This window comes from Callorhinus ursinus, unplaced genomic scaffold (assembly GCF_003265705.2).
Source record: "Callorhinus ursinus isolate GAN/ISIS: 27379988/994484 unplaced genomic scaffold, GSC_fseal_2.0 scaffold8, whole genome shotgun sequence".
In the NCBI taxonomy this organism is placed as follows: Eukaryota; Metazoa; Chordata; class Mammalia; order Carnivora; family Otariidae; genus Callorhinus; species Callorhinus ursinus.
In genome coordinates, this window is record NW_027397070.1 from 45,827,223 (window position 1) to 45,845,835 (window position 18,613).

General features: G+C 50.8%; 1 protein-coding gene across 1 annotated transcript in view; it reads right to left on the minus strand.

The window, feature by feature from the left end:
* Nucleotides 1-18,267, minus strand: part of MIDEAS (mitotic deacetylase associated SANT domain protein) — a 65,045-nt gene extending 46,778 nt beyond the window's left edge. The window contains exon 1 of the mRNA XM_025869692.2: nt 18,063-18,267. The gene's annotated coding sequence lies outside the window, so the exon portion shown is untranslated. The remainder of the gene's footprint in view (nt 1-18,062) is intronic.
* Between the last annotated feature and the right edge of the window lie 346 nt (nt 18,268-18,613).

Below are 18,613 nucleotides of genomic sequence, written 5' to 3' on the forward strand. Positions count from 1 at the left end.
ACATTTATTAAAGGTCTACTAAATGCCTGATGTGATGTGAGTCCAATGGGTCCATCCAGCACCCTGAGAGGAAGCCATGATTCCCATTATACAGATAAGGAAACTGAGGTTCAAAAAGGTTAAACACCTCTTCCAAGGTCACACAGATGGAATTCAATCACTGGCCTCTCCAAGTCCTTCTCTCTGATATATGAGGATACCTTCCTGGGCTTGTGTTTTTCCAGTAAGGAAGCCGAATAATTAGGAGTCACAGACTGGAGGCTCACAACCCATTCTCACCCCCAGATATATTTTATTTGACCCATATAATGTGTTTGATTTGAAGTGAATTAAATTTACTATCAACCTTTTTTTTTAAATCAGGAGATTTGAACTAAAAATCAGGATTTCTGGGGGCGCCTGGGTGGTGCAGTTGGTTAAGTGTCCAACTCTTGGTTTCAGCACAGGTCATGATCTTGGGGTTGTGAGATCAAACCCTGTGTCAGGCTCCATGCTCACGACTCTCTCTCCCTCTGCCTCTCCCCCTGCTCTCTCTCCTTCTCTCAAATAAATAAACCTTTTTAAAAATAAAAAATAAAAAAATAAAAATCAGGATTTCTGGTTTGTCATGAAAAAAAATGGGAACACTGGCCACACTGAGCCCTCCTTCTTGGAGGTGGGGCAGAGTAGCTACACGAGGGGGGTGGCATTATGAGAGACCGGCAGTAGAAAGGAGCAGCACTGCGGTGGGACTCCCACACCCCAATTTTCCACTGCTTCCTTGGCCACTTACTATCTTTCCTGTGCTGTTCTCCTATACCCAGCCAGCCTCTCTTACTGAGAATGCCCTTGTTCCCTATGGGCCTTGGAGTGGGTGACCCTTAGACCAGATGAACTCCAATGCCCTCTCCAGCCCTAACAACCTGCGTGGCTCCCCCCAGAACCACCCCAGCAGCCCCTCACAAGAAGGTCACTTTAGGAACCTATTTTGGAACCACTCAGGCAAGCCCCGGCCCCACACCTACCCCCACTTTGACTTCCATCACTGGGCCTCCAGTGTCTGTCTGTTCCTCTCCCTCCCTTCCCCTCCCTCTGCACCCAGAGCACCGGTGTCAGCCAGTGAGGGGGTGAGCCAGGCAGGTGCGGGTGTCGGGTTAGCCCAGGCCATGGGTGGGGCCCCACCCAGGAGGGAGCAAGGGAGCGAGGAAGGCAGGACATTGTGTCTCTGGATAGGAGAGTGGTTTAAGGAGACAGATGGAAGTGGGGAGGTTCTACAGACACAAAGATGAACAGAGTTTGACACAAGAGGAAACACAAACAGTAAATCATCGGGAGGAAGAATGTACAGTCTCACCAGCAATTTAAGATACGCAAATTAGAACGTCATTAAGGACCCATTATGGCCTGGACTCCACGTGTAAATAAGTAAATAAACAAGAAAGCTGCTGACGGCAGGGCCATCAGGAGACAGCCATACAGATGTTGCTGTACCACTGGAACCTGTCCAAACCTTTCCAGAATGTGACTTGGCACTGTGTTGCAAGAGTTGAAGACCTTGATCAGGTAATTATGACTGGGAGACCAGATTCCATGAAAATAATCTAAAATACCACCACAAAGGAGTTTTTACAAACGAGGCTCATAGCACCTATTTGCAGACCCTCCAAAACTGAAATCCACTCCGGCTATGGTATGGTATGGTATGGTAACAGAACGAAACCTGAAAGGGATCGGCACATGGAAACAATCTGACGAAACCATTTGATCAGGCTATGTGACAAAATCAGCACAAAGAAATAGTAAAGGTGGACTTACAAACTAGGTTAAAACATCCACGGGAACATTAGCTGCAGTCAGAAGAGAACCCTGAACAGCACAAATTGCAAAGGTGTAATGTTTACTCTAAATAGATGGAGATGGTTTAAATAACAATGACGACGATGATAATAATGTCAGGGCCATTGAATAGGATTTCCTCACCATAAAGATACCCAGCCCAGCTCCCGGGAAGCAGGTGAGCCCAGGCTCCTGGCCTGAGGAGGGAGGAAGAACGGATGCAAGCTGGGAGAGAGAGGGCTATGACTGTGGGCAGGAGGATGGCCCCAGAGCTTCCCTTAGCAGGAGGGCTCGAAAAGATACCTCCCGCTAAAGAAACAAAGTTACACAAATAAACCCACAGCATTTAACCTCTAACGTCCTGGGTGCTAGATCTCGCTGCTGCATTTTCGCTCTCAATTTTACTAATACCTTATTTCAACAACTTCAGAGGTGACACCAGGGCTCTCTGTGGGCTAGCCTAGGAACTCAACCACCATTTATAGCATTGTTTCTATGGAAATGTGTTTCAAGCTTCAAGAAATCTAGCTGCTGACAGCCCTGGGGCATGCACGTGGTCTCTAAATTAGGGAACTGAGACGAGCAGTTATTGCTGGGTCCTGGGCTCAGGAAGACAGCTTCTTACTTAGACTGTGTCGCACACCACCAGCAATGACCCCATGAGAGCAGGCTGGAGGCCGCTGTATGGGGTGGGGATGGGACCTTGGCATCTAGGAATATTCCAGGGAAGCACATGGATATTCTCCCCCACCCCCGCCTGGCCTTCAAACACATCACGGAAGATATGAAACTGGCGTCTGTACCCCTCAGGAGCATTCAGGTGAGCCCTGAGCCCACAAGCTTTCCAACTTCTCCCTGACCCTGGCCAACCTCTAGCCACAAGGGCCCATTTCAGTCCAATCTCAGAACAAAGAAACTCGAGACCTTTGACAGTTCTGGAATTTGGCTTCCACAGATAGGTGCTCGAGATAACCAGGGCCCCAGCAGGGCCCCGACATCTCTCCACACGCGCACTGCTGCCGTGGCCTCTGTTTTAGCAGGCTCCGACCTGCCTACACAAGGTCTGCCCAGGGCTCTCCAGCTCCCACCCACCTCAGGACTCCAAACAACACCGAGGAATCTCCGTTGCCTGCCCTGAATCACACTGGCCACAGGGAAAGGACAATCAAGGGCCCACCACACAGACGCTCCACATGTCAAGAAAGTGCCCCATTAAGAAGAAAAGGCTACACACACGTGAGGAGGCAGAACCAGAGTGGGGTGGACAGTGAGAAGGCTATTCACTAGGCGTCCCAAGGTTATGAGATGCCGGAGATAGGAGAAGGTGGTCAGAAGAGGGTCAGCTGCTCAGCCACAAGGCGACACCTACAGTTGCAAGTACCAGCAGAGCTCATGGCAAGATGGGGGTTCAGAAAGCCCTGACTGCTAAGCAGGTAGAGGTAGACTGGATACATGTGGGGGGCTTTCCGAGGCTTGCAATAAAGGGCAACTCAAAGTTTCAATCCTATAACAAATATATACAATCTGCAAACACCCAAGACACCAACTCACTAGGGCCCTACCTGGGTTAGGCAGGGCCGCAAGAGGTCAGTGTGCAAAGCATACCTCGCCGCTGCCTATCGGAACTGCAGAAGAGAGAAGAGGTTGCCTCCCCCTGTGGCTGAAGCCCCCAGGACCAGGCAGGCAGCCTGGAGGTGAGCGGGTGGCTCAGAGCTGAGCTTCAGGGCCACACGTACTCAAGGGGCTGGTTCCCTGGAAAACCAGGTGTGAGCAATCATCTGGGGCTCTGAGGCCACTTGGAGGTCACCTGCACCAGGCAGTCCACGCTGGGAGCCCCGAAGTTATACAATTAGCCAGCCTGTGAGGTCAGGCCTTCCATCACTAAAAGACTCAGTTAGCCAATCTGAATTCTCCAGCCCCTGCAGTGCAGGTGGCTGATAAGACACAGAAGTTCTGTCTTCCTGGTGGTAACAGATGGGAGGCCTGGAGGTCCCTCCCCCTGGCCTTCCCACCCAGAGCCAAAGTCTTTGATACATTAAGATCTTTTTTTTAAAAAAAGCATATAAAGTATATATATATTTTTAAAGCAATTTCAAACACACAAAATACTCTATTCATAGCCACTTCACCTAAATCCAGCATTTACCATGTGCCAATTTATACTATGGCCAGTGTAATTAGTTTTTATGCACTCAAGTGTATCTGCAATTTTGCCTGCTAAAACAAAAACCACTTTTTCACCAAAATTCATCAACATTTTCCTATGAATTAGTATCACCTTCATATTACTTTCACAATGGCACAATATTCCACTGGATCTAGGTATCACGAACTCATGAGTTACATAGCCACGTGGAACATTTAGGCTGTTTACAGTTTGTTGCTATTTTAAACAATGTTGCTATAAATATCTTTATGCATATAGCTTTTTTCCTCTTTAGAATTATTTCCTTAGAATAAATTCCCAAGAGGGGCACCTGGCTGGCTCAGTTGGTCAAGCAGCTCAGGTCATGATCCTGGAGTCCCAGTCAGGCTCCCTGCTCAGCAAGGAGTCTGCTTCTCCCTCTCCCTCTGCTCTTCCCCCAACTCGTGTGTGCGCTCTCTCTCACTCTCTCTCTCTCTCAGATAAGTAAATAAATAAGTAATCTTAAAAAAAAAGAAGAAATTCCCAAGAGTAATACTTACAGGTAAAAGGAAATTAACATTTTTTAAATAGCTTCGAGTTCTACATTTTTTAAGTAAGCTCCATGCCCAGCATGGAGCCCAACATGGGGCCCGAGCTCATAATCTGAGATCGAGACCTAAGATGAGATCAAGAGTCGGGCGCTTAACCAACTAAGCCACCCAGGTGCCCCTCAAATTCTACATTTTAAAAATATATTGTTCAGGAGTGCCAGGGTCGTGAGATTGAGCCCCACTGTCAGCTCCTCACTGAGCTTGGAGCCCACTTGGGATTCTCTCTCTCTCCCTCTCCCCTTCCCCCATCCCCCACTTGCACAGGCATGCTCTTTCTCTCTCTCTCTCTCTCAAAAAAAAGAAAAAAATTATATATACATGTATATATATATACACACACACACACACACACACACACACATATATATACATATAACTCTGTGTCAGTTACCTGGATTGCCTATTTTCCAAGGTAGTTTTCCTGACAATACTTCCCAATCCTACCAATCAAAGTCTACTTGTTGTTTCTTTTTTTCAAGGTCTACTCTTAAAATCTACTTTCCAGAGGTCCCCATTGGGTCAGGCCTCTGGAGCACACATCTTATGACTGCATGGATGTTGGAGATAACTCAGCTGATTTACTGTGGAGGGATGAAGGAGGACAGAGAGATATGGGTAGGGAGGCAGAGACCTGGGATGGAGAGGAGGGAGCAGTAGGCCCCATGGAGGCAGAAACAAAGGCAAATCCCACAGGCTGTCCCTTCCAAAACAAGCCAGTACCTCCCTAGACATCAAACCTACCCTACCACCCAAGCTTCCGCTTAAGCTGATCTTCAAGGAGCCAAGAACAAAAACACACTTGAATGCGCTCCTAAAGACCTTAGAAATACTATGGGTTTCTAAGTTCTGGAAACATACTCGGTAAACAATATAAGCCATGCACTCATCACTAGTGAAGCAGGCCCATGCATGTGTGGGCTCAGCCCTAAGTGTGGTTCAACTTTAAGAAAAAAAGTCCACCCCATCAGCCATGGCAGGAAGATGCTTCTCGGCATGCAGACCCCAGACAGCTGTTCCGTCCCAGGAATGCCCTTGAGAGCAATCAGGTTTCACTGTGATGCACCGTCAAGACACCACCTGCCAGACTCTGTTCATAGGCTTGTGGGATTTCTGAGCAGGAAAGAACCCCACGTAGTCCAAGCCTCTCACAGACACACTGAGACCCCAAGTCCCTGCTCTGGGGCTCCCGCCGTACCCTGCAATCATTGTCAGGAGGACCTAGTTCTCTTTCTCACCCAACATGAAGAGCCACGGCCTGTCCTGTCCTGTCACCTGATTAAATGAGGCTTTCATTTTAAAGAGCCTCAATCTCTTCTCTCATGGTCTGCTGACTCGTTTTCCCTAGTTCCTTCCTTGTGCAAGGCCAGCAGACAGTGCCAGGCATGAAAACTAAGGGATTCTCTAAGGGAAGCTGGTATTTATCCTTTTTAAAGAATCAGGAGGAGGGTGCCACCTTTAACCCGGTTCCTCATCACAGATGTCTCCTCAGAGTCCCCCTCAGTGTGAGGGGGACCCAGGTGCTAGGCTTTGAGGCCCTAAGTTCCCTTCCCACCCTCACCGGGGCCTACTTGGCAGGCTCAGACAAACAGCAAAGCCACCAAGGCTGTGACTCCACCCACAGGTGCAAAGGGAGGGCCGCATGCAGACCAACAGTTCACCCACCACACCGTGTCCACCTGGTCCACGCCAGGTCCTGGGCCTGCCCACTACTCCCTCCCATCCCCGCAGGCTGCCCTTCCGGTCCCACCACGGGACACCTACAGTGGCCAGGCACAGTTCTGCACCAGTGAGGAGCCAGCCCCCGGCCATGGGTAAGTTCCATGGCAGAGACGCTAGGGTGGAGGCTCGGGAAGGCAGCAGAGAAGCAGGTGACTTCCGGAGGCCCCTGTGGGCGTCTGCCAGGAAGAAAAGGGCAGGGAGGGCATCCCAGGGAGAGGGAGCAATGGTACACCAGGCACAGAGGAGCAGAAGCGCATTGAGCAGCAGAGAGAACACAGGCCATGCTGGGGAAGGGGACGGTGGCAAGGGAAGAGGCAGGAAGGTGCTCTGGGCCTCCAAAGAGGGCCTCGCGCACCATTCCGAGGACTGTGAGCTTTCTCCTGCAGGACGTGGGCAGCTCGCGAAGGTATGTAAGAGGGGGGATGTGAGCAAAGCTTTGTTTTAGTAAAATAACCAGGTCCTTCAAGATTTCTTCTCCATTTCAGTGCTGCTTTGAACACGATTTCATGTCACGGGGGCAAAAACGCACAAGTCAGTATAAACTGTGCCAGAGTCCCGGCCAGGAACACGCCTGCTTGTCCTTCTGGAGGGCCATCCTGACCCCACAGGGGCAACCAAGCCTCGCCTCAGGACTGCCTCCAGTCCGGGCTGTAAGAAGCTAGCCTGTGACAGATCTGGTTTTCTACAGGCGGCAGCTCCCACTTGCAGGGACCAGGGGGAAAGACTCTTGCATCGCCGGCAGTCCCCCCAGCCTGAGTCCAGGAAGTTCAAAACTACATTTTCCTATTTCTTTTTAAAGGAGACGAAATCCTTTGTATAAGGCTATTGGGACTGAATGATCAAGATTTCAGTCAAGGTGCCCTTGCTTCAAAGAGCTACAACCAGAGGATCGGAGGGTTAGAAGGGAGCCAGCACTCACCCAACCCAACGCCCTCTCGTTGTGTGGATGAGGAAACTGGGCAGGAATGTGACCGCAGATGCTGACAGCCCCAGGCAGGCAAGTTCTCCCTCCTCGAGCTCTCCCTCTCAGGCAGGATACTGGGTAGAACATCTCAACAAGGTTGACATCTTCAGGACTGGAGAGGTGCCCAGTCCTGTTGCCTTGGACAGCTGGGGCACCAGAGACCTCAGTCATGCCACAAACCAAGCCTGAAGCCAGACCACCAACCTCCAGTCTAAAAAGCAAGGTAGGACCTCCCAAGCACCTCATGGCCCTGAGAGTCTTGCCCCACCCCAGAGGAGAAACAGAATTCAAGCTGTTAGCTAGAGAGAGCCAAGCCTTGGACTCTGTCCTCACAAGGCAGCGATAAAGTTTTCCAAGTGGAGTCAAATGTGCAGGGAGGATCCAGATGCTGGGATGACCTCTCTTTTCCACTGGAATCATTCAGACTCCTTGAGCAGAAATCTAATTGCTAATGAAATGCTTAGCTCTCCAGAGCATATAAGAATCCTGCAGTTTAGCTGGAGGCTAAAAGATTCAGAAAAATGTCAAAAAAAGATTACGATCAAGATGTAGATATGTTCAATAGCCTAAGGGGGATGCTCCGTCTCCTCCTCCCATGTCCACTTTCAGGCATCGGGCAGCGTGAGCCCTGGTGGGAGGCAGAGCTCCACCTGCTGCTGGGGAGGCCGTAACCTCCAGGGCCTCATTCTTCAGGACCTCCAGCAGCGAGATCATGGGCACGTGACCTGAGCTGGACAACCAGATGCTCGGCCTGGGTTCTGCCTCTGGAGTGAGGGGCACAGAAAAGCCGGGAGCGTTCAGAACTCATTCTGGAGGGGGCAGCAGCCTCCAGGGTCGGCCAGTGGCAGAGATGCAAGGCCAGCAGCGTCATCCCCTTCACTTTGGTTCCAGCCACCCAGCGCCCCCACGGTCCTGACCGATGTCCGAGCCCTTGTTCTTCAGGCTTTCAGGGAGCCACCATGTATTGTCCTGATGCATTCCTTTTCTCCCTAATTTAGCCAGAGTCCTAAGGCCTGGACTACCCCACTACGTCCTTTTACCTCCACAATGGTTCCTCTGGCCCCCCAAGATAACATCTACACTCAAGCTTCTATCTTTTCCTCTGTGAAGGCAGTCTAATTTAAATACCCACACATCTGAGAGGACTGCAGCCACCTAATCATCACAAATATGGACAAATGCCATAAGTGCTGGATATAACAACCTCCCTATCCCTGGTTCTACTGGCTTGGGGCATTAGTATCAGAAATTAAAGGCACTGCCACTCCCTTGGACTCTTCCCTAGTTCTCCATCAACTCAGGGAAAGGTGGACGTGGAGCCAGGAAACCTGGCTTCTAGAACTTGCATGTGCCACTTCAACCCTGGGGCAGGTGATACCTGCACCACCTATTTCACAGGGAGGTGAAATCAAACAAGTAGCCCCCATAGCAAAGCCCCAGAAGCCCCCTAATTCCTAGGTCAATCATTCTTTTCAGTCCTCTCTTTCTTGACGTCCCCAGTGATCAATAATTGATCAATTTCAACTCGGTTTAATACTTTGATGGTGAACTTTCCATGTGCCACCTGCCATACTAGGTGCACAAAAATCACGGTCCCTGTTTTCATAAAATGCAAAGCTCCCCCCTCCTTCAGCTCTATGACACCATGCTCTCCTGGGGTTCTTCCTTCCTCGTCATTCTTTCCTTCCCAGTCTCCACTGCTGATTCCTTCACACTGCACCTCGTAAACGGTGATCCTCTCACCTTCACCTTCCTCGGTGTTGCCATCAGCTTCCCCACCTCCACTGCCATCTATGTTCTCGGATCCCCAAATGTCTGCTCCAGAAGGTCTGATAGACAGAGGGGCTAAAGGGAGGTAATTGGGTTTCTTTGGAACTTGTCTTGAAGCTGCAGCTGCACAGTAAGTCATCATTTTTTTAGAAGATTTATTTATTTATTTGAGAGAGAGAGGAGGGGCAGAGGGAGAGGGAGGAGAGAAGCAGACTCCCCGCTGAGTGCGGAGCCAGACACGGGGATCTATCTCATGACCCTGAGATCATGACCTGAGCCAAAATCAAGAGACAGAAGCTTAACCAACTGAGCCACCTAGGCGCCCTGGCGAGTAATCATTTTTACTTAAATGATGTTTATTTGGGACGGCTTAGTTAGGGATCACAGAAGGGCAACATCCCCCATTCGCCATCTCTTGGGATCTCCTGCCTGGACCCGTATGTCCAACTACCCACTAGACATCTCTCTCTCGGATGTCCCATCTCATGAGTTTGGATGTACCTCCAACTCAACATGTCTGAAATCAGACTCATTGTCTCTCCCCTAAAACCTGTTCTTCCTCCTATATTTAAGGTAGAAACCTGAGCAAATATTCTGACTTCTCCCTTGCTCTATACATTTGGTTGGTCCTCAAGGCCTGTCAACCCAACTCCCTGAATGCTTCCTAATCCAGTTCCTCCCTCCCCTACGGCTCTGGTTCAGACTCCTCCATCTTGCTCCAGTGACTGCAATGACCTCCCCACTGGTCTCTTTGCCGCCCATCTTCCCCCATCTCTAGTCAACCCTCCACATCACAGCTGAATGATCTTTCAAAAAGAAAATCAATCTCCCTCTTCCCCCGCCCTCCCTCCAGAGTCCTCTGTGGCTCCCGCTGCTCTCACAGTAGGGTCCAAACCTCTTAGCTGACGCAAAGGGCTGCCGAGAGACCTGGCCCCTGCCTGCCCCTTCGGCACTCTGTCCCACCAGTGTTCCCTCATACCCCGCTGCTTGCAGTTCCCAGAGTGTCCCAGGCCATGTCACGCCTCCACTCCACTTGCCTGGGCTGCTTCCCATTTGGAGAATGCCCTGATTCTCTTGGCCACCTGGTGGACACCTACTCGTTTCTTAGAACTCCACTCAAAATCAGGACCTCCAGGAAGCCTCTCATTCATTCATTCCACAGCATTCACCAAGCACAGGCACCATGCAAGGCACTGGGGCCACCCTGGACCTTTCTTCACACTCCTGTCTCCTCTGGCCTGGCAGAAGTGACCAGTCCCTCAGCAGACCCCTGAACACATTCACACTGACATCCATGCCACTAACTGTCCTTGGGTTTTGCTCATGTCTGTCTCCCTCACAGACCGTGAGCACCTTGAAGGGGGAGGCTGAATCTTGATCTTTGTACCCCTAGGACCTAGCCCAGAGCACAGAGTAGGGATTCAATAAGTGCATGTTGCATGATCGAGTGAGAGAATCAAGAATGCGAGGGAAAGTACCCTGCAAACTGTGCTGGGCGGGGTTACCACTGCTGCTCTGGCCGGTTTTCTTTTTCTCTGGCACTGGGCAAGTCAGATCCTAGATGCCAGCCGGGTGGCTCAGCACAGCCTTCCTGGGGAAATGGTAGAGGAAATTCTGAGCTTTTCCCCATGTCTAGGGCAAGTGGAAATGGGGTTGGGGAGTGGCTGTTGGCTCCTCAGTTGTCACAGAACACCTGCTCTTTGGAAGCCACAGAGAGAGTGGACACAGACTCACGTGGACGATCCGTGCAGGCTCCTTACAGTGGCCTGCGACAGGGAGACTGGGGAGGGGACAGAGTGAACAGAGGGCTAGTGCCTTAGGGCAGAGAAAAGTGTGTTCCTGGGACCCTCGTGAGACGACTGGGATCTTAGGAACTGGGAGGATTTCTCCATTTCCTCGGTGTTGCCCAACCCACATCCTGCGCTTAGAAAATACCAAGTAATCTTATTGGCCAACTGAGCCGGGTTAGGAGTTTTTAGGGACTCAACAAGTTGATAGCAATTAAGATCAATGACGATTGTAATGAGATAATAAAATGGTAAGAAGTCTATTAAAAAAGCATCCCACTCTCTTCTTAAAGACCTCCCCCTCCAACCCCCTAGCTTGTTGCTGTTTGTTTCTTTTTGTTTTTTTTTTTTATTTACTAAGATTTTATTTATTTATTTGAGACAGAGTGAGCAAGAGAGAGAGAGCATGAGGGGCGAGCAGAGGGAGAGGGAGAAGCAGATTCCCTGCTGAGCCTGACTCGGGGCTCTATCCCGGGATCAAGTCCCAGGACTCCAGGACCATGACGTGAGCCGAAGGCAGACGCTTAACCGACTGAGCCACCCAGGCGCCCCAAGTTTCTTCTTTTTAAATTTTTGTGTACTGCCTTAAGGAAACCGAAGAGAGAGCATCCTCGACTTACAGACATGGTGGAACTAATGATTATGGTGACTAAGATGATCCATGCAGGATGGCAAAGGGAAATGGATTGTGGCGTTTGTGCCCCAATCCTTCCATTCAACAGCTGTGTGACCTTAGAGAAAACACTTTTCGTCTCTGAACCTTAGTTAAAAATGAGTTACTAGAGGTGCCCTTCTCAGCTTTAAATTCTTTTTTTTTTTAAAGATTTTATTTATTTATTTGACAGAGAGATAGAGAGCACAAGTAGGCAGAGAAGCAGGCAGAGGGAGAGGGAGAAGCAGGCTCCCCGCAGAGCAGGGAGCCCGATGCGGGGCTCAATCCCATGACCTGAGCCGAAGGCAGCCGCTTAACCGACCGAGCCACCCAGGTGCTCCCCCAGCTTTAAATTCTTAATCTCAGGATTCTCTGAGATGCTGTTATCGCAGGTACTATAAAACAGGGGCTGGATGAAAAGAGTCCCTGAGGTCCTAGTCAACTCTAAAAGTTGATCGTTTAGGGGCGCCTGGCTGGCTCAGTCGGTGGAGCATGCAACTCTTGATCTCGGGGTTGTGGGTTCAAGCCCCATGTTGGGTGTAGCGATTACTTAAAAATAAAATCTTAAAATAAATAAATAAAAGTTGATTACTTAATGAAACCGCAGATTCTAGAAATTATTGGTTTATTAAATGTAGTTTATGCATAACTTCTCAGAAATAGTTTCTATGTAAATCCCAGTTTCACTCATGTATGTTGTTCAAGAATTTTCAATTCAAAGTCCATTAGACATATTAACTGCAACATTGTGTGTAGTCTAGAAAGACAGGAAGCAGCCCAAATGCTCCACAGTAGGAGACTAGTTACATAAATGATGGCATTTTCATAGAGGGGAATACAACCTAGCCAGTGGAAAACATGAGGAAGCTCTACATGCATTGTTACAGGATAATCTCCAAGATACATTAAGTGAAAAACAGAACACAGAACCCTGTGTATAGTATGCCAGAATTTGCTTATAAATTCAGACTTTCTTCAATCTGCAGAGGCTACCTCTGGAAGCATGGCTGAAAAATGACAAATCATAGTTGCCTAAGACAAGGACACTGGAGGACTGAAGAAATGGGGAACATTAGAGAATGGGAAATTTATGTTTTGAAAATTTCATGTTACCAGATCTATCAATATTTTCTTACAGCTTCTGCTTTGTATCTTTCTTAAGAAGGTCTTCCTTCCCTCAAGGTTGAAATAGATATTTTTCTAATTCTACTGCATTTGTATATATGGGCATAATATATATAGTAATCTCCTGTCTAATGTTGAAATGACTTTTGAGACTTACTTTATACTACATAACTTATCTCTTTTGAATTTTGAACCCTATTTATATATTACCTTTTTAAATAGAAAATGGGGGGGAGAATCTACCAGATTTTATTTTTAAATAAAACAAAATTTGGGGGGCACCGGCTGGCTCAGTTGGTAGAGTGTGTGACTCTTGATCTTGGGGTTGTGAGTTCGAGCCCCACGTTGGGTGTAGAGATTACTTAAAAATAAAATCTTTTAAAAAAATGAAAGAAATAAAACAATTTTTTTAGGAATCTACTTTATAGGGTACATTTTATGGTATGTGAATTATATCTCAATTCAAAAAGAATCTAGCTTATATGACAAAGTTGAGATTAACATGAGAACTGGCCCGGTCAAGGCCAATGTTAGGGTTTAGCCAGGATCTCCCAGAGACTCAGTTTTATAGTTTAGCCTAGCTTCGTGGGTTCAATGACTCTTCGGGCAAAACAAACCCGCAATGAACCAGGAAGCATCTCTTCGTGTTCCCCCAAAGTCTTGCCTGAGAGTTGGCCCTACCTCCTATCAGACTGGTTCCCTTGGAAGGACAGGCCAACACAGATGACGAAGGCTCTCCCCGGAGAGCTGGTGCTCAGGCATAGGACATTGTGGGCAGGTCAGCTGGGCTCAAATCAGGACAAGGAGGAGCCAGTGTGGAAGCTGGACAGATACCATCTGGCACCCACGGGGAAGAGGTTCTGGAAATGGAACAGAATGATGAAGTGCAAAACCAGGAGGCACCAGAGAGGCTAATGGGCAGGAGGAGACAAAGCTGGGTAAATGTTCAGAATACAGGATAGGAACCATGGTCCTTGGTGCTTGGTGTGGTTGCGTTTGTCTATACACAAGCAGACAGTATTGGACAGCTATTGCCATTTTATCATCATCGTCATCATCACCACCAAATAATTACTGGGACTTGCGATGAGTTAGGGCACCAGGCTTGGAGATACAAATACATTTAAAACAGGGACTTCCAGTTTAGTTGAAAAATGATAACAGTGGTCCACCCAAAGGCATATTTAAGAAGCTGGATGAAGGTGGGACACCTAGGTGGCTCAGTCGGTTGAGTGTCCAACACTTGATTTCCACTCAGGTCATGATCTCAGGGTCCTGAGACGAGAGCCCTGTGTCAGGCTCCACACCCAGCATGGAGTCTGCTTGTCTCTCTCCCTCTGCTCCTCCCCTACTTCATGCTCGTACTCTCTTTCTCTCTAAAATAAATAAATAAATAAAATCTTTTTTTTTTTTTAAAGAAGAAGCTGAATGAAGTGATTGAAGCCCAAAGGCAATGTTAAAAATCCTTTAGTCCAGGTTTTTAGGTTTTCTTCAGTACAGGGCCCAGATGAATGTTAGCACAGGATGGGACAGGGGAAGTTCCTAAAGAGGGGAACATGAACAGGGCTGGAGGGAAAGCAAGACCGAGCCAAGTAGAACAGAAGAAAAAGGCATTCCAGGCTTCCGGGGAAGCATGAGAGGTAGGAATGCTTGCCACCGGCAGTTTGGACAAACACACAGAGTGGGTCACTGGGTCAGAGCAGAGGGTTAGGGCAGGAGAGCAGCGGTGGCCAGACCCGTGTGTGGAAGGCCCTGACTGCTAGCCTAGAGGTTTGATCCTTACTGTGCAGACAGTGGGGAGCCACTGAAGGCCGCTGAGCAAGAGAGTGACCCTTGCAACCAGGCATTTTAAGTGACATTACAGACAGCACTTTATCCCGGGCTTATGCAAAGCCTTGTGTATATTTCAAGTAGCACTTGATACAGAAAGTCAAGTCGCAAAGCAAAGCCCTGTGTCATGTAGACGAGGAAAAAAAATGGTTTAAGGGTCTCACAAAGAGATGCTTCAGTGAGTACGAGAAATGAAGGGGAGAACATTTTAAAGAAGGAAACAAACGTGCAGCACAGAACCACCAGGCATCTGGAAAACTGCAGCACTTTCTTCAGAGTCTGGCATGCCCTCTTTTAGCTGGGGGTGTTCTGCCTCCTTTTTTGGAGGTTAGTTGTGGTGTCAAAACACTGGATTGTGGTGTAGGGAGTGAGGCAGCTGGGAGGAGGCAGATGAACAGAAATATAACTATCAGGCCTGGGGAACGTAAAAGGTCTTCTTTCGGAGACCACCGTCTTGCAGCAGACTTCATCTGCCTCTCTCAGTGGCATGTAGGGGCTTTTGACAGAGTTGCTGAGGTTGCGAGTTACCTCCAATGGTTTCTCCTCTTAAAACAAAATGATTTGTAAACTGTCAGGTTCTGACTCAGTGCTTTTTCAAGACTGTTCCTAGTTGTGCATGGCGAGGCAGCAGGGCTGCTCAGAGGCCATGAACTGGGCAGCAACTTCGGGCCCTAAGTCAGCATTTATGTAAGGTGCGAGAGAAGTCAGGATTGTTTCCCGCCTTGCCCTGTGCTGTGCACAACTGCAGGGCAAGCTCTCTGAACGCCGAGGCAAATCGGGGCAAGCCAAGAGAAGGGCCTGAGTTACGCACAAAAATTAGCCAGGCTGACCTGAAGATGTGGGTAGGCAACGGCACCTGGTGGGGCCGCAACTCCAGGAAATCTCCTTCTTCTTTCTCTGGCCTTTACAAGGAAGGGGTCCCTCTCCACCGCTCTCCTGCCTACACCGCTGGAGGGCCTTTCCGCACCTTTAGGCTCTGCAGCCTAAATTAACACAAAGTACTGCGGACTCAAAGCTGTCTTTTCTTTGAGGTCATAAGGGAATGCTCCCCTCCTCTGCCCCTCAAGGCTAGTGCTGGGCACCAGTAGATTCTTAAGAAAGCAACCAGGTCAGGGGATGCAGCTGACCAGAACCTTGACAGTCAAGTTCAGGAAAAACCCAAACGTACCAGGAACAGGAGCTGTGCAGCTCAGGACCCCCTACCATAGTGGTGTTTTTGCTCTAAACCTCATTCCCCTGTGGCAACTGGGCTTGTATGTCCCAGACTTCCTAGAAATGTGCTGACTTCACATGTTTCCTCGAGTCTCTGGAAGCACATAGGAGATTGCCAGGGACTATGCCCTAATGTTTTGCTTTGGCAAATTGTCACTGTGCCCATGACACACAGTTGGCACGAGGCTGCAAAACAGCATTTTCCCTTCAGGTGAAACTCAGTTACTGGGTTGGGGAGATGGCCAGGCATGGGGAAGCTCCAGGGTGCCAGGGCTATCCATTCCCGCCACTCTGAGCAGGGAGGCTGCCTGAGTACCGTGGGAGGGTGCCCCGGAGTCACACAGCACCCCCGTGGTGCAAGGCTGAGCGCTGTCCCACGAGAATCTTCCACCTAGGCCACTCTGTCTCTAAGAGAGAGCAGGCTGAGACATGGGGTGGGAGCAGAATAGCCCTGCCTGTATCCTACACATGCTTTTTGACTGTGTTTTAAACCCCTCCACTACCGTTAGCCACATCCGAGGCCCTGCAGGAAAACCTATTTGCCTTCTTTCCACGCTTGCAGGCTTGGCTCCCTCCCTGTTGCACAGAAGCTCAGCAGGTATGAGGACCCCCACCCTTCTCTGTGCTGCAGGCCTGGCTCAGGAAATGGGCCTGGGGCTCTTCTGGACAAAATGTACTTGAGTCACTCCTCTGGGGCTGTCACTCCCTACCCCCACCCCCATCCTGCCCACCCCAGACACCATCACAGACAACCCAGTCTCCAAGCCCCAGCACTTTTCCCTTTGCCCAGAACACAATAAAGGAATTAGGACCCACCTACTAAGTTTCTGCAGCTGACACTTCAAGGCTCAAAGTCTAGCTCGCCAGCTCAGTCACACAAGTCTGACGTGTCCTCTTTGCAACCAGGCCCCACTCCACCACGGTGCAACTTTGCTAATTCAAACTGCTTTCCCGTTTAGGGAGGTTGATAGCCATCTCCCATCTCCTTTTCCTGCTGACGTCATCCCACATTTTCTACCGACACAAATAAGGGTACAATCCCTGGGATAGTTTTTAGGCTGCCTAAGATGGGAGTGGAGGGACTCTGCTGCCCTCCTGGGTCTACTTCACTTCTCTGGTGTTTGGCAAGTGGTCCGAGATTAAGGGAGAGGCCAGGAAATAAATCACCTACCCAAGGTGAAAGGCCAGAAAGAACTTGGTGACTTGCAGCTCAAGCCCAGATCTGTCCCGGGCATTTGCAATGCAAATCTGCGTTTTGTTCGCAGCCACCACGGTCTTGCACAATAGCCTGTGTATAAACATCCACGCCAACAATGCCTGACTGTGCAATCACGCTGTAATTACAGGCCGGCAGGAAGCTGCTGCTAGGAACTGCACCATTCAACCTCTAGACGTCCCACGTCGGGAGTCTCCACGGCACCGACGGACATTCCGGCGCACCCCGACGCGTCCCGGGAGGCTGCTGCTACGCTTGCAGCCTCCCAGCCAGGGAGCCCCGACGCCCCCCCGCCCCCGCCCGGCCTGCCAGCCCCTAGTTACTTTGCAGGGATGTCATAAACTTCTCAGCTGGTCTTTAAAAAGCCCTGCGCCACGAGGCTCCCGAGGGCGGCGGGAACCAGCAGCAAAGTTCGCAAGCACAATCCTGCAGCCCTAGCAGTTTTAGAAAACAGAAGAGAGCGAGATGTCACAGAGTGCACTGGAAGCGGGTTTCGGAGTTTTATATAGAAAACACTCACATATGTACGTGGGTGTGCTGACAGTTTTTATGGCTAAATTTTAAAGTGTTAGGCCTTAGGGATCACTGTCAGGTTCGGGACGTTGGTGTGTGTGGGGGGGGGGTCGGGAGGGATTTGTTGAGAGGGGGCTTGGGAGGCAATTCTGGTTTTGCTTTTGAGAAGTGCGTAGGGTTGTTTTCCCAAACGGCCGAGTTGCTCTGCTCTTCGTCACTGCAGGGCCGAACGAAGAAAAGTGGGGGGAAAGTTCCTTTAACTTCCTTCCTGCAACCTCACGGAAGGCTGCGAGGAGGAAGAGCACGTTTCCCTGGGAAGCACCGGGCAGGGCTGGGGGGAGGGGGGCGGCTGCACGCAGCCTGTGGGGATGCGGGACGGCGGGCGGAGCACCGGCCCCGCACGCAGGCCGCGGGCAGCCCTTCCCTGCACCCCTCCTCTCGCGAACAGCGCCTGGAGAGGCCCGGCTGCAGCCGCGACTGTTTTAAGCCCCGCGGCAAACCGGCGACAGCAGGGGAGCAGCCTGGCGCCCCCGATCCGGGCCGCCGAGCGCGCCGCCCCCCCCTTGCCCCGGTGCAGCGCCGCCCGCACCCCCGCGCCCAGCGCGGCCGGCCCAACCCGGCCCCCCACAACCCCGCCCGCCGGGATAAGCCCCGGCCCCCCCGCGTTTCCGAGCCCCACGCCGGCGCCCCGGCGGCGGAGGGGGCGCCCAGCCCGCGGCTCACCTACGCGCTGGATCCCGGGGCCGCTCGGAGGGGCGCGGGGCGCAGGCGAGCGCGGCCCGCAGACTCAAAACTTTGTTGCTCTCGGGACGGCGCAGTCGTCACTTCCTCGCGGAGCGGGCGGCGCGGCCCGGCGTGTGACCCAGCAGCTCGCGCGGTGGCGCGCCGGGCCCTGCAGCCGCCAGCCCGCCCGCGCCCCCGGCTCTGCGCGCCCCGGTTGCCCCGGCGCCGACTCCCCCGCTCGGCGCGCCCCCGGGTGTGGGGGGCCGCGGGCCGTTGTCCGGCGAGCCTGCACCCCTCCGGGCGGTTTCCGCGCGGAAGAAATGCGACCGAACCTGGATTCTCAAGGCTGAGTCTGGAACGTGGTGTTGGGGTTCATGGATCCTGGCGAGCTGGGGGTCCCAGGGGAAACACACCCACCCCACAAGCAAAAGGGTGGGAGAGGAGGAAGAGAAAGTTTTTCAGTTTCGCGCTGAGGCTAGACGGTCAAGTCAGAAAGCGAAGTGCTCTGTGTTTTGCCAAATAATGCCTAAGCTGGGCCTTAAAACCCGGGT